Genomic DNA, 13,455 nt, shown 5'->3' on the forward strand with positions numbered 1-13,455 from the left:
GCACAGCCAAACAAATAAAAAAAAATTAAATAAATTCAATTGAAAAAGAAACAAAGTATGTTCTCTGACCACAAGAGAATTAGATTACAAATCAATAAAAGGCAGCAATTTGGAAAATTCACAAATATGTGAAAATTAAGCAACACACTCTTTAATACTCAGTGTATTAAACAAGAAGTGGAATGATAAATTACAAAACACTTTAGCTGAATGAATATAAAAACACAACATACTAAAACTTACAAAATGTAGCTAAAGCAATGTTCAGAAGGAAATCTAGAGCTGTAAAATGCCTGTATTAAAAAAGAAGAAAAATCTCAAATCATTTATGGTCAACTGATTTTCCACAAAGGTACCAAGGCAGGGCTTCCCTGGTGGCGCAGTGGTTGAGAGTCTGCCTGGCGATGCAGGGGACATGGGTTTGTGCCCCGGTCTGGGAAGATCCCACGTGCCGCGGAGCAGCTGGGTCCGTGAGCCATGGCCACTGAGCCTGCGCGTCCGGAGCCTGTGCCCCACAAAGGGAGAGGCCACAACAGTGAGAGGCCCGTGTACCGCAAAAGAAAACAAAACAAAACAAAGTACCAAGACTATTCAATGAGAAAAGAACGGTATTTTCAAGTGCTGGAAGAACTGATACATACATGCAAAAGAATAAATTTGGACTCCTACCTCATACAGTATATAAAAGTTCACTAAAGATTGATCGCAGGCCTAAGAATAAGTTGGACTTCATCAAAATTAAAAACTTGTGTACCGCAAACCATATCATAAATAAAATGAAAGGACAACCCACAAAATTGGAGAGAATTTGCAAATCATATATCTGATAAGGGGCTTGCATCCAGACTATATAAGGAACTGAGACAACTCAATGATAAAAAGATAAGAATTCAATTTAAAAAATGGGCAAAGGATCTGAACAGACATTTCTCCCGAGAAGATATACAAATGGATAATAAGCACGTGGAAAGATGCTCAACATCGTTAGTCATCAGGGAAATGTAAATCAAAACCACAATGAGGGGGCTTCCCTGGTGGCGCAGTGGTTGAGAGTCCGCCTGCCGATGCAGGGGACGCAGGTTCGTGCCCCGGTCCGGGAGGATCCCGCTTGCTGCGGTGCGGCTGGGCCCGAGAGCCATGGTCGCTGAGCCTGCGCATCCGGAGCCTGTGCTCCACAACGGGCGAGGCCACAAACACTGAGAGGCCCACGTACCGCAAAACAAACAAACAAACAAATAAACAAACACCCCACAACGAGCTACCACTTTACACCCACTAGGATGGTTATAATGAAAAAGACAGATAAGAAGTGTTTAGCAAGGATGTGGAGAAACTGGAACTTTCATACAATGCTGGTGGAAATTTAAAATGACCCGGCCATTTTGGAAAACAGTCCGGCAGTTCCTTAAACGGTTAGACATAGTTACCCTTTGACCCAGCAATTCCACTCTGAGCTGTATACCCAAGAGAAATGAGGACTTATGTCCAAAAACAACTTATACATAAATGTTCTTAACAGCACTATTTGCAATAGCCAAAGGACGAAAACAACCCAAATGCCCCTCAACTGATGAATGGATAAATAAAATGTTGTCTCTCCACAGAATGGAATATCATTCACCCATAAAAAGAAATGAAGCACTGAGGCATAGTACAACATGGATGAACCTTGACAACATTATTCTAAGTGAACAAACTAGACACAGAATGTCACATATTGTATGATCCCAAGTATATGAAATGTCCAGAATAGGGAGACCCATAGAAAAAGTAGGTTGGTAGACTGGTGGTTGCCCAGGGCAGAGGAGCTGGGGGCTACAGGGCCTGTGTGTCACCGCTCGTGGATATAATCTTCTGGGGTGATGAAAATGCTCTAGAATTAGATTGTGGGATGGGTGTACAATCCTAAGAATACACTAAAAAATCACTGTACACTTTAAATGGGTGATTCATATGGCATGTGAATTATACCTCAATAAAGCTGTTTAAACAATTACTCGAAAGGGCAGGCAGAATGGTGGTTAGGCTAAATTGCGTCTATTTTCTTTCTGGCTACAAAGTTATAAGCACCTAGAAGGCTGCTGGTCCCAGATGGTCCTGGGATAGTTCTGAACAGCAACAGGACCCCCAGACCAGACCCAAGCGTAGGCCAGAGGGAATGGCTGGACCGAATTCTACAGGGGGCGGGGGTCTGGCCCCCCACAGGCCTATCATGGGGTGATCAAGCTCACTCACCAAGCATGGCGCTGATGAGCCTGTCGGGACGGGCCCGGGCAGATGTGGAACACAGAGTGTTGAAATACAGCCCAGAGCCCTCCCGGATGGGGCTGAGCATCGGGGGCGGCGTGTAGGCAGGGCACTGGGACAGTCCCTTCAGGAGACGGTCCACCAGGAACACGGGCGAGCACAGGCAGCTCTGGCGGCATCCTCCCGGGCCCGGCTCCCCAGACATGGAGGGCGGAGGAGGGATGAGCAGTGCCTTGGGCCGTGGGAGCTTCTTCCGCTTCCTGTGTTGGCTGCTCTCCTTGCTGTCTCTCTCTTCCCCGTCCTTCTCCTGTCCCTGGAGAAGAAGAGACTTCAGAACCATAGGGGTCACCTGAGGCCACCAGCCCCACAGCTCAGTCCTCAAGATGGCCTGAGAGTGGGAAAGGGTACTGACCAGCCAGACGCACACCCAGCATGGCCGTGCAAAGAGTCCTCAGCACAGGAAGCCGGGCAGGGCCACCACGCCTGAGCCAGACTCCAGACCCTAAGCCGGGCGATGTTTGAGGCTGGGGCCTTCTCAGGCACCCACACCCCGCAAGGAGAGGCCCTCACTCAGACCATTTTGGAAACTCATGTCCGTTGTTAAAGTGACTGGCACTTAAAGAGTGGGGGCCAGACGGATGCAACAGCATGACAAAAGGAAAACCTGTTGCCCTCAAAATGACAGCAGCTCCTGGGAGACAAACAGTGGGCTCCATGCACCCCGTACCCGAGTCCAGCATGAACGTCTCCAGGTGGGGTCTTCCAGCACAGGCTGAAGAGACGACGGCTTGACCTTGCTACACTCGCTCTTACCTCCACGCAATCTCCCCTCCTCTCTGCCCATCTTACCCCTCCTCACCCTCCAGCTCTCAGCTGCAACACCCCCTTCCTCAGGCAGGGTCTCTGGTGCCCTCGGGGCTCCTACAGCTCCCTCTCCCAGCCCAGCCCGTTCTGGGTCGTCAGTGTCCGGGGATGGGTCTATCTACTCCGCTGGGCTGGGAGCCCCAGGAGACGGGGGCAGGCCTGTTGTGGTCGCTGCAGTGTCCCCAGCCCTGCCCAGACACAAAAGAAGTTCACTGGAGGTTGAATGGATGAATGAACACGCAAATCAAGCTCTTATGGAGTCAGGATTTGGGGGCTTTTCTCACAGCTCCCACTGGCAGCTGGAAAGCAGCTGGAAGGAAGTGCACCCACCTTGCTCCCCGGGGGATGGTTCGCTGGAGCCACAGGCACTGACACAGGGACCACCAAAGGGGCGGCGGTCATGTTGTCCAAGGACTTCCTGGCTCTCGGGGAACTCTGCCTGTCCCCCTCCGGCCTCAGCACCTGTCTTTGTGGCTTGCAAAACTCCATGCCACACACCTACACACAGAGAAGAGCCAGCCCTTTAAGAGACACAGTACGTAGGGAGAAAGGGGCCTCTCCAGAGCAGCACAGCCCTGACTCCCGGCCCCCAGCCAGGCTCCCCGCAGGAGGACGGCTCCATCCTGAGATGAATGGCAGCTTCGAGCCCCTTCACCTGCGGCTCCTGCTTCCCTCGAGGTGACGGCCACTGGTCGCTGTGAAAACACACGTGGCTGCTCAGCCCTCTCTCTGTATATAACATCTGGCTGCAATTCTTGCAGACGTAAGTGCTCCTTGGCTCTGCCCAGTCTGTGGGACCACCATTGTGCTGGTTACTGTGGGGAAGAAAGGGAGAATGGGACTCTGTCCCCAAACACTGATCCTCTGACAGCTTTGGACGAACCCTAAAGAAATGGAGATGATGCCCCCGATTCCCCGTGGCCTGGTGCTCACCCCTTCAGGAGTGAAGCATCCAGAGCTCGCTCACCCAGGCCCAGCACATCAAAGCCACCAGAGGATTCCCGAGGGGCTTCGGAACTTACCAGCCACACGCCATGTTCTCCTCCTTCATCGGGTGGGGGACCCGGTAGATATTTCCACCCTGAAGACGAAAATACATCTGAGCCAACATATCAGAAATGAGATGCAAGAGTGAAAACTATAAGACTTGGAAGAAAACACAGGTATAATTCTTGGTGACCCGGGAGTAAGCAGTGGTTTCTTGGATGACTCCAAAACCAAACAAAAGACAGACATGTTGGACTTCATCAAAACTTACAACTTCTGACGGATACACCAGAAATACAGCTACACGTGGAACAACTCCTACAGAACACCTACTGAACGCTGGCAGAAGATCCCAGACCTCCCAAAAGGCAAGAAACTCCCCACATACCTGGGTAGGGCAAAGCGGAGAGATTCCCGCACAGAGGATCGGTGCCGAGCGGCACTCTCCAGCCCGAGAGGCTTGTCTGCTCGCCCGCTGGGGCGGGCGGCGCTGGAAGCTGAGGCTCGGGCTTCGGGCAGAGCGCAGGGAGAGGACTGGGGCTGGCGGCGAGAACTCAGCCTGAAGGGGGCTAATGTGCCACAGCTAGCCGAGAGGGAGTCCGGGAAAACTCTGGAGCTGCCGAAGAGGCAAGAGACTTTTTCTTCCCTCTTGGTTTCCTGGTGCGCGAGGAGAGGGGATTAAGAGCGCTGCTTAAAGGAGCTCCACAGACGGCTGAAAGCGCGGAGCCCAGTGACGGGCGTGGGACGCTGGGGCCGCTGCTGCCGCCGCCAAGAGGCCTGTGTGCGAGCGCAGGTCACTGTCCACACCGCCCTTCCGGGAGCCTGTGCAGCCCGCCACTACCGGGGTCCCGGGATCCAGGGGCGGCTTCCCTGGGAGAACGCACGGCGCGCCTCGGGCTGGTGCAACGTCACGCCGGCCTCTGCCGCTGCAGGCTCGCCCCGCACTCCGTGCCCCTCCCTCCCGCCCGGCCTGAGTGAGCCACAGTCCCCGAGGAGGCTGCTCCTTTAACCCTGTCCTGTCTGAGCGAAGAACAGACGCCCTCCGGCGACCTACACGCAGAGGCGGGGCCAAATCCAAAGCTGAGACCCAGGAGCTGTGAGAACAAAGAAGAGAAAGGGAAACCTCTCCCAGCAGCCTCAGAAGCAGCAGATTAAAGCTCCACAATCAACTTGATGTACCCTGCATCTGTGGAATACATGAATAGACAACAAATCATCCCAGATTGAGGAGCCAGGAGTCACTGCTGTGCCTCTGAGGTGGGAGAGCCAACTTCAGGACACTGGTCCACAAGAGACCTCCCAGCTCCACATAATATCAAACGGCGAAAATCTTCCAGAGATCTCTCTCCATCTCAACACCAGCACCCAGCTTCACTCAACGACCAGCAAGCTACAGTGCTGGACACCCTATGCCAAACAACTAGCAAGACAGGAACACAACGCCACCCATTAGCAGAGAGGTGGCCTAAAATCATAAAAAGTCCGCAGACACCCCAAAACACACCACCAGACCTGGACCTGCCCACCAGAAAGACAAGATCCAGCCTCATCCACCAGAACACAGGCACTAGTCCCCTCCACCAGGAAGCCTACACAACCCATTAAACCAACCTTAGCCACTGGGGACAGACACCAAAAACAACGGGAACTACAAACCTGCAGCCTGCAAAAAGGAGACCCCAAACACAGTAACATAAGCAAAATGAGAAGACAGAAAAACACACAGCAGGAGAAGGAGCAACATAAAAACCCACCAGACCTAACAAATGAAGAGGTAATAGGCAGTCTACCTGAAAAAGAATTCACAATAATGATGGTAAAGATGATCCAAGATTCTATTTCCAAGATCCAAAATCTTGGAAATAGAATAGACAAAATGCAAGAAACAGTTAACAAGGACCTAGAAGAACTAAAGATGAATCAAGCATCGATTAAAAACACAATAAGTGAAATGAAAAATACTCTAGATGGGATCAATAGCAGAATAACTGAGGCAGAAGAACGGATAAGTGAGGTGGAAGATAAAATAGTAGAAATAACTGCTGCAGAGCAAAATACAGAAAAAAGAATGAAAAGAACAGAGGACAGTCTCAGAGACCTCTGGGACAACATTAAACGCACCAACATTCGAATTATAGGGGTTCCAGAAGAAGAAGAGAAAAAGAAAGGGACTGAGAAAATATTTGAAGAGATTCTAGTTGAAAACTTCCCTAATACGGGAAAGGAAATAGTTAATCAAGTCCAGGAGGCACAGAGAGTCCCATACAGAATAAATCCAAGGAGAAATACGCCAAGACACATATTAATCAAACTGTCAAAAATTAAACACAAAGAAATCATATGAAAAGCAGCAAGGCAAAAACAACAAATAACACACAAGGGAATCCCCATCAGGATAACAGCTGATCTCTCAGCAGAAACTCTACAAGCCAGAACGGAGTGGCAGGACATAATTAAAGTGATGAAGGAGAAAAACCTGCAACCAAGATTACCCTACCCAGCAAGGATCTCATTCAGATTGGATGGAGAAATTAAAACGGTTACAGACAAGCAAAAGCTGAGAGAGTTCAGCACCACCAAACCAGCTTTACAACAAATGCTAAAGGAACTTCTCTAGGCAAGAAACACAACAGAAGGAAAAGACCTACAATAACGAACCCAAAACAATTAAGAAAATGGGAATAGGAACATACATATCGATAATTACCTTAAATGTAAATGGACTAAATGCTCCCACCAAAAGACACAGATTGGCTGAATGGATACAAAAACAAGACCCATATATATGCTGTCTACAAGAGACCCACTTCAGACCTAGAGACACATACAGACTGAAAGTAAGGGGATGGAAAAAGATATTCCATGCAAATGGAAACCAAAGGAAAGCTGGAGTAGCAATTCTCATATCAGACAAAATAGACTTTAAAATAAAGACTACTACAAGAGACAAAGAAGGACACTACATAATGATCAAGGGATCGATCCAAGAAGAAGATATAACAATTGTAAATATTTATGCACCCAACATAGGAGCACCTCAATACATAAGGCAAATACTAACAGCCATAAAAGGAGACATCGACAGTAACACACTCATAGTAGGGGACTTTAACACCCCACTTTCACCAATGGACAGATCATCCAAAATGAAAATAAATAAGGAAACACAAGCTTTAAATGATACATTAAACAAGATGGACTTAATTGATATTTATAGCACATTCCATCCAAAAACAACAGAATACACATTTTCCTCAAGTGCTCATGGAACATTCTCCAGGATAGATCATATCTTGGGTCACAAATCAAGCCTTGGTACATTTAAGAAAATTGAAATTGTATCAAGTATCTTTTCCGACCACAATGCTATGAGACTAGATGTCAATCACAGGAAAAGAGCTGTAAAAAATACAAACACATGGAGGCTAAACAATACACTACTTAATAACGAAGTGATCACTGAAGAAATCAAAGAGGAAATTTAAAAATACCTAGAAACAAATGACAATGGAGACACGACGACCCAAAACCTATGGGATGCAGCAAAAGCAGTTCTAAGAGGGAAGTTTATAGCAATACAATCCCACCTTAAGAAACAGGAAACATCTCGAATAAACAACCTAACCTTGCACCTAAAGCAATTAGAGAAAGAAGAACAAAAACATCCCAAAGTTAGCAGAAGGAGAGAAATCATAGAAATCAGATCAGAAATAACTGAAAAAGAAATGAAGGAAACGATAGCAAAGATCAATAAAACTAAAAGCTGGTTCTTTGAGAAGGTAAACCAAATTGATAAACCATTAGCCAGACTCATCAAGAAAAAAAGGGAGAAGACTCAAATCAATAGAATTAGAAATGAAAAAGGAGAAGTAACAACTGACACTGCAGAAATACAAAAGATCATGAGAGATGACTATAAGCAACTCTATGCCAATAAAATGGACAACCTGGAAGAAATGGACAAACTCTTAGAAATGCACAACCTGCCAAGACTGAATCAGGAAGAAATAGAAAATATGAACAGACCAATCACAAGCACTGAAATTGAAACTGTGATAAAAAATCTTCCAACAAACAAAAAAGCCCAGGACCAGATGGCTTCACAGGCGAATTCTATCAAGCATTTAGAGAAGAGCTAACACCTATCCTTCTCAAACTCTTCCAAAATAGAGCAGAGGGAGGAACACTCTCAAACTCATTCTACGAGGCCACCATCACCTTGATACCAAAACCAGACAAGGATGTCACAAAGAAAGAAAACTACAGGCCAATATCACTGATGAACATAGATGCAAAAATCCTCAACAAAATACTAGCAAACAGAATCCAACAGCACATTAAAAGGATCATACACCATGATCAAGTGGGGTTTATTCCAGGAATGCAAGGATTCTTCAATATACGCAAATCAATCAACGTGATACACCATATTAACAAATTGAAGGAGAAAAACCATACGATCATCTCAATAGATGCAGAGAAAGCTTTCGACAAAATTCAACACCCATTTAGGATAAAAACCCTGCAGAAAGTAGGCATAGAGGGAACTTTCCTCAACATAATAAAGGCCATATATGACAAACCCACAGCCAGCATCGTCCTCAATGGTGAAAAACTGAAACCATTTCCACTAAGATCAGGAACAAGACAAGCTTGCCCACTCTCACCACTCTTAGTCAACATAGTTTTGGAAGGTTTAGCCACAGCAATCAGAGAAGAAAAGGAAATAAAAGGAATCCAAATCGGAAAAGAAGAAGTAAAGCTGTCACTGTTTGCAGATGACATGATACTATACATAGAGAATCCTAAAGATGCTACCAGAAAACTACTAGAGCTCATCAATGAAGTTGGTAAAGTTGCAGGATACAAAATTAATGCACAGAAATCTCTGGCATTCCTATATACTAATGATGAAAAATCTGAAAGTGAAATCAAGGAAACACTCCCATTTACCATCGCAACAAAAAGAATAAAATATCTAGGAATAAACCTACCTAAGGAGACAAAAGACCTGTATGCAGAAAATTATAAGACACTGATGAAAGAAATTAAAGATGATACAAATAGATGGAGAGATGTACCATGTTCTTGGATTGGAAGAATCGACATTGTGAAAATGACTCTACTACCCAAAGCAATCTACAGATTCAATGCAATCCCTATCAAACTACCACTGGCATTTTTCACAGAACTAGAACAAAAAATTTCACAATTTGTATGGAAACACAAAAGACCCCGAATAGCCAAAGCAATCTTGAGAACGAAAAATGGAGCTGGAGGACTCAGGCTCCCTGACTTCAGACTATACTACAAAGCTACAGTAATCAAGACAGTATGGTACTGGCACAAAAACAGAAGGATAGATCAATGGGACAGGATAGAAAGCCCAGAGATAAACCCACGGACATATGGTCACCTTATCTTTGATAAGGGAGCCAGGAATGTACAGTGGAGAAAGGACAGTCTCTTCAATAAGTGGTGCTGGGAAAACTGGACAGGGACATGTAAAAGTATGAGATTAGATCACTCCCTAACACCATACACAAAAATAAGCTCAGAATGGATTAAAGACCTAAATGTAAGGCCAGACACTATCAAACTCTTAGAGGAAAACATAGGCAGAACACTCTATGACATAAATCACAGCAAGATCCTTTTTGACCCACCTCCTAGAGAAATGGAAATAAAGACAAAAATAAACACATGGGACCTAATGAAACTTCAAAGCTTTGGCACAGCAAAGGAAACCATAAACAAGACCAACAGACAACCCTCAGAATGGGAGAAAATATTTGCAAATGAAGCAACTGACAAAGGATTAATCTCCAAAATTTATAAGCAGCTCATGCAGCTCAATAACAAAAAAACAAACAACCCAATCCAAAAATGGGCAGAAGACCTAAATAGACATTTCTCCACAGAAGATATACAGACTGCCAACAAACACATGAAAGGATGCTCAACATCTTTACTCATTAGAGAAATGCAAATCAAAACTACAATGAGATATCATCTCACACCAGTCAGAATGGCCATCATCAAAACATCTAGAAACAATAAATGCTGGAGAGGGTGTGGAAAAAAGGGAACACTCTTGCACTGCTGGTGGGAATGTGAATTGGTACAGCCGCTATGGAGAACGGTATGGAGGTTCCTTAAAAATCTACAAATAGAACTACCATATGACCCAGCAATCCCACTACTGGGCATATACCCTGAGAAAACCATAATTCAAAAAGAGACATGTACCAAAATGTTCATAGCAGCCTTATTTACAATCGCCCGGAGATGGAAACAACCTAAGTGTCCATCATCGGATGAATGGATAAAGAAGATGTGGCACATATATACAATGGAATATTACTCAGCCATAAAAAGAAATGAAATTGAGCTATTTGTAATGAGGTGGATAGACCTAGAGTCTGTCATACAGAGTGAAGTAAGTCAGAAAGAGAAAGACAAATACTGTATGCTAACACATATATATGGAATTTAAGAAAAAAAAATGTCATGAAGAACATAGGGGTAAGACAGGAATAAAGACACAGACCTACTAGAGAATGGACTTGAGGATATGGGGAGGGGGAAGGGTAAGCTGTGACAAAGTGAAAGAGCGGCATGGACATATATACACTACCAAACGTAAGGTAGATAGCTAGTGGGAAGCAGCCGCATAGCACAGGGAGATCAGCTTGGTGCTTTGTGACCGCCTGGAGGGGTGGGATAGGGAGGGTGGGAGGGAGACGCAAAAGGGAGGGGATATGGGAACATATGTATATGTATAGCTGATTAAATCTGTTATAAAGAAAAAAAATACTATACTTTATAGATGTGCAGTTTCTTGTATGCTAGTTATATCTCAATAAAGCTGTTAAAATATCTGCATAAAAAAGAGATTGCATGGAAGGGGGATAAGACTTCTGAAAAAGTAGAGTAAGGAACTCGGCAAAACAACACATTTACTGATAAAAATCATTAAAAAAAAATAAAAGAACAGTAAGCCAAAGTCTCTGCAAGTTGTCCTAAAGGCATACAGCATTTTAAGAAATACTCATTCAAGAAAATCCACTAAATCTTGGGAAGAACAGTGAGAGTCTGTGGCACTGGAGCCATGGCCCACTCCCTTACCCACCTAGCCCCCAGCTCTTTGTAATGGAAGCTCTACCCAGGTAGGTGCAGCCAAGGAGATGGGGGCTTCTTCTTCCCCTGGCTCCCATGCTTAAAGAATTAAAGTAAGATAAAATAAAAATTTCTCATCAAAGAGAAAATGCCATCAAGAGATGGAAATTATTTTTTTAAAAAGAAACAAATGTGGACTTCCCTGGGGGTCCAGTGGTTAAGACTCCGCGCCTCCACTGCAGGGGGCATGGGTTTGATCCCTAGTCGAGGAACTAAGATCCTGCATGCTGTGTGATGTAGTCAAAAAAGAAAAAAAAAGAAGAACCAAATGGAAATAATTCAGGGGTTTAAAAAGTACAATAACCAAAATAAGGCTCAACAGTACATCTGAGCTGGCAGAAGAAACGATCAGCAAACCTGAAGATAGAACAATGGAGACTATGAAATCTGAAGAACAGAGAGAAAAACAATGTAGGAAAGTGAAGAGAGCCTCAGAGAAATGTGAGATGTCATTACATGCAACAATATATATGTAGTGGGAGTACCAGAAAGAGGGGAGAAAGGGACAGAATATTTAAAGTATTAATGGCTGAAAATTTCCCAAAGTTGATGAAAAACAATATGTATATCCAGCAAACTCTATAAACTCCAAGAAAGATGAACACAAAGAGATCTACATCCAGACATAACATAGGCAAAATCTGGAAAGCAAAAATAAAGATAAGATCTTGAAAGCAAAAAGGGAAAAACAATTTGTTACATACAAGGGCACTACAGTAAAATTAACAGCTAACTTCTTAACAGAAACGATGTAGGTTACAAGGCAATGGCATAATATATTCAAATTCCTGAAAGTAAAAGAGTGTCAACCAAGTATCTTATATTCAGCAAATTATCTTGCAAAAATGAAGGTAAAATAAAGACATTCCCAGATAAATAAAAACTGAGAATACCTGTTGCTGGCAGACCTCTCTTACAAGAAATATTAAAGGTGAAATATTATTCAGCCCGCAAAATGGAACAAAGTACTGATACATAGTGCAACGTGGATGAAACGTAAAAACATCATGCTAACTAAAAGAAGGCATTCATAAAGGACCACATACTGTATGATTCCACTCATATGAAATATGCAGGATAGCCACATCGATAGAGACAAAGTAGATTAGTCGTTACCCATGGCTGGGGATGGGGAGGATGGAAAGGAGGGACTGCTAATAAGTACAGGGCTTCTTTTGGGGATGATGAAAATTTCTGAAAACTGATGGTAGTGATGGTTGCACAGCTCTGTGAATATACTAAAAACCATTGAATTCTATACTTTAAAGGGATGAATTGTATGGTATGTGAATTATACATGCCTAATAAAAATAAATAGTAAAGAAAGTCCTTCAGATTGAAAGCAAATGACATCAGATGGTAACTTGAATCCAAACCAAAAAAAAAAAAAAAAAGCGAAGCGCTAGTAAATATGGGTAACTATAAAAATCAGTATGATTACATATTTCTTTTCTTTTCTTAAGTGCCTTAAAAAATAACTGCATAAAACAATATGTATTGTGGGCCTCTAACATATAGAAATATAATATATGTGACAGTAACTGCACAAGGAGCACAGCTGCATTGGAGTAAAGGAATATCACCTCAGACAGTAACTCAAATCCACAAGAATAAATGAAGAGATCAGAAATGGTCAATAAGAAGGTTAATATAACAACCTCTATAAATCATGCTTGTTTTCCTTTATTCTCTCAGTGTTTTTACACGAAATAAAAGTATATAAAGCAAGAAACATGACCAGTAAGGTATTACTGGGTCTCTCACATATAATAGCAAAAGAGTTAGAAGGAAGAGAGCTAGATAGGAGCAGTGTTTCTATATTTCATTGTTAGTGAGTTATTACACATCCTAACAGATTCTGATAAGACATATATTTTAAGTCCTAGAGCAACCACTAAGAAATGACTAAGAAAAAGTGAAAAATTAACAGAATTAAAATGTTACACAATACAAAAGAAAGCAGGAAAGGAGGAACAGAGGGAGAAAAAGACATGTAACATATAGAAAATAGAAAGCAAAATGGCAGATGTAAATGCAACCATATCAATATAACAGTAAACAAGAATGGATTAAACAAACCAAGCCAAAAGGCAGAGTTTCTAAGACTGGATAAAAAAACACATGATCCAACTAATGGTGTCTAGAGGTAACATGCTTTATTTTCAAAGACACAAATAG

General features: G+C 43.6%; 1 pseudogene across 1 annotated transcript in view; it reads right to left on the reverse strand.

Moving 5' to 3' along the window:
• The window catches only part of LOC309794491 (zinc finger protein 541-like), a 150,648-nt pseudogene that overhangs the window by 111,298 nt on the left and 25,895 nt on the right, over positions 1-13,455 (reverse strand). Inside the window, exons 5-7 of the transcript in view lie at positions 4,134-4,192; positions 3,767-3,926; positions 2,236-2,560 (exon numbers count right to left, since the gene is read on the reverse strand). The product of the transcript in view is annotated as a zinc finger protein 541-like (transcript). The remainder of the gene's footprint in view (positions 1-2,235; positions 2,561-3,766; positions 3,927-4,133; positions 4,193-13,455) is intronic.

This window comes from Mesoplodon mirus, assembly GCF_964341445.2.
Source record: "Mesoplodon mirus genome assembly, chromosome: 19".
NCBI lineage: Eukaryota > Metazoa > Chordata > Mammalia > Artiodactyla > Ziphiidae > Mesoplodon > Mesoplodon mirus.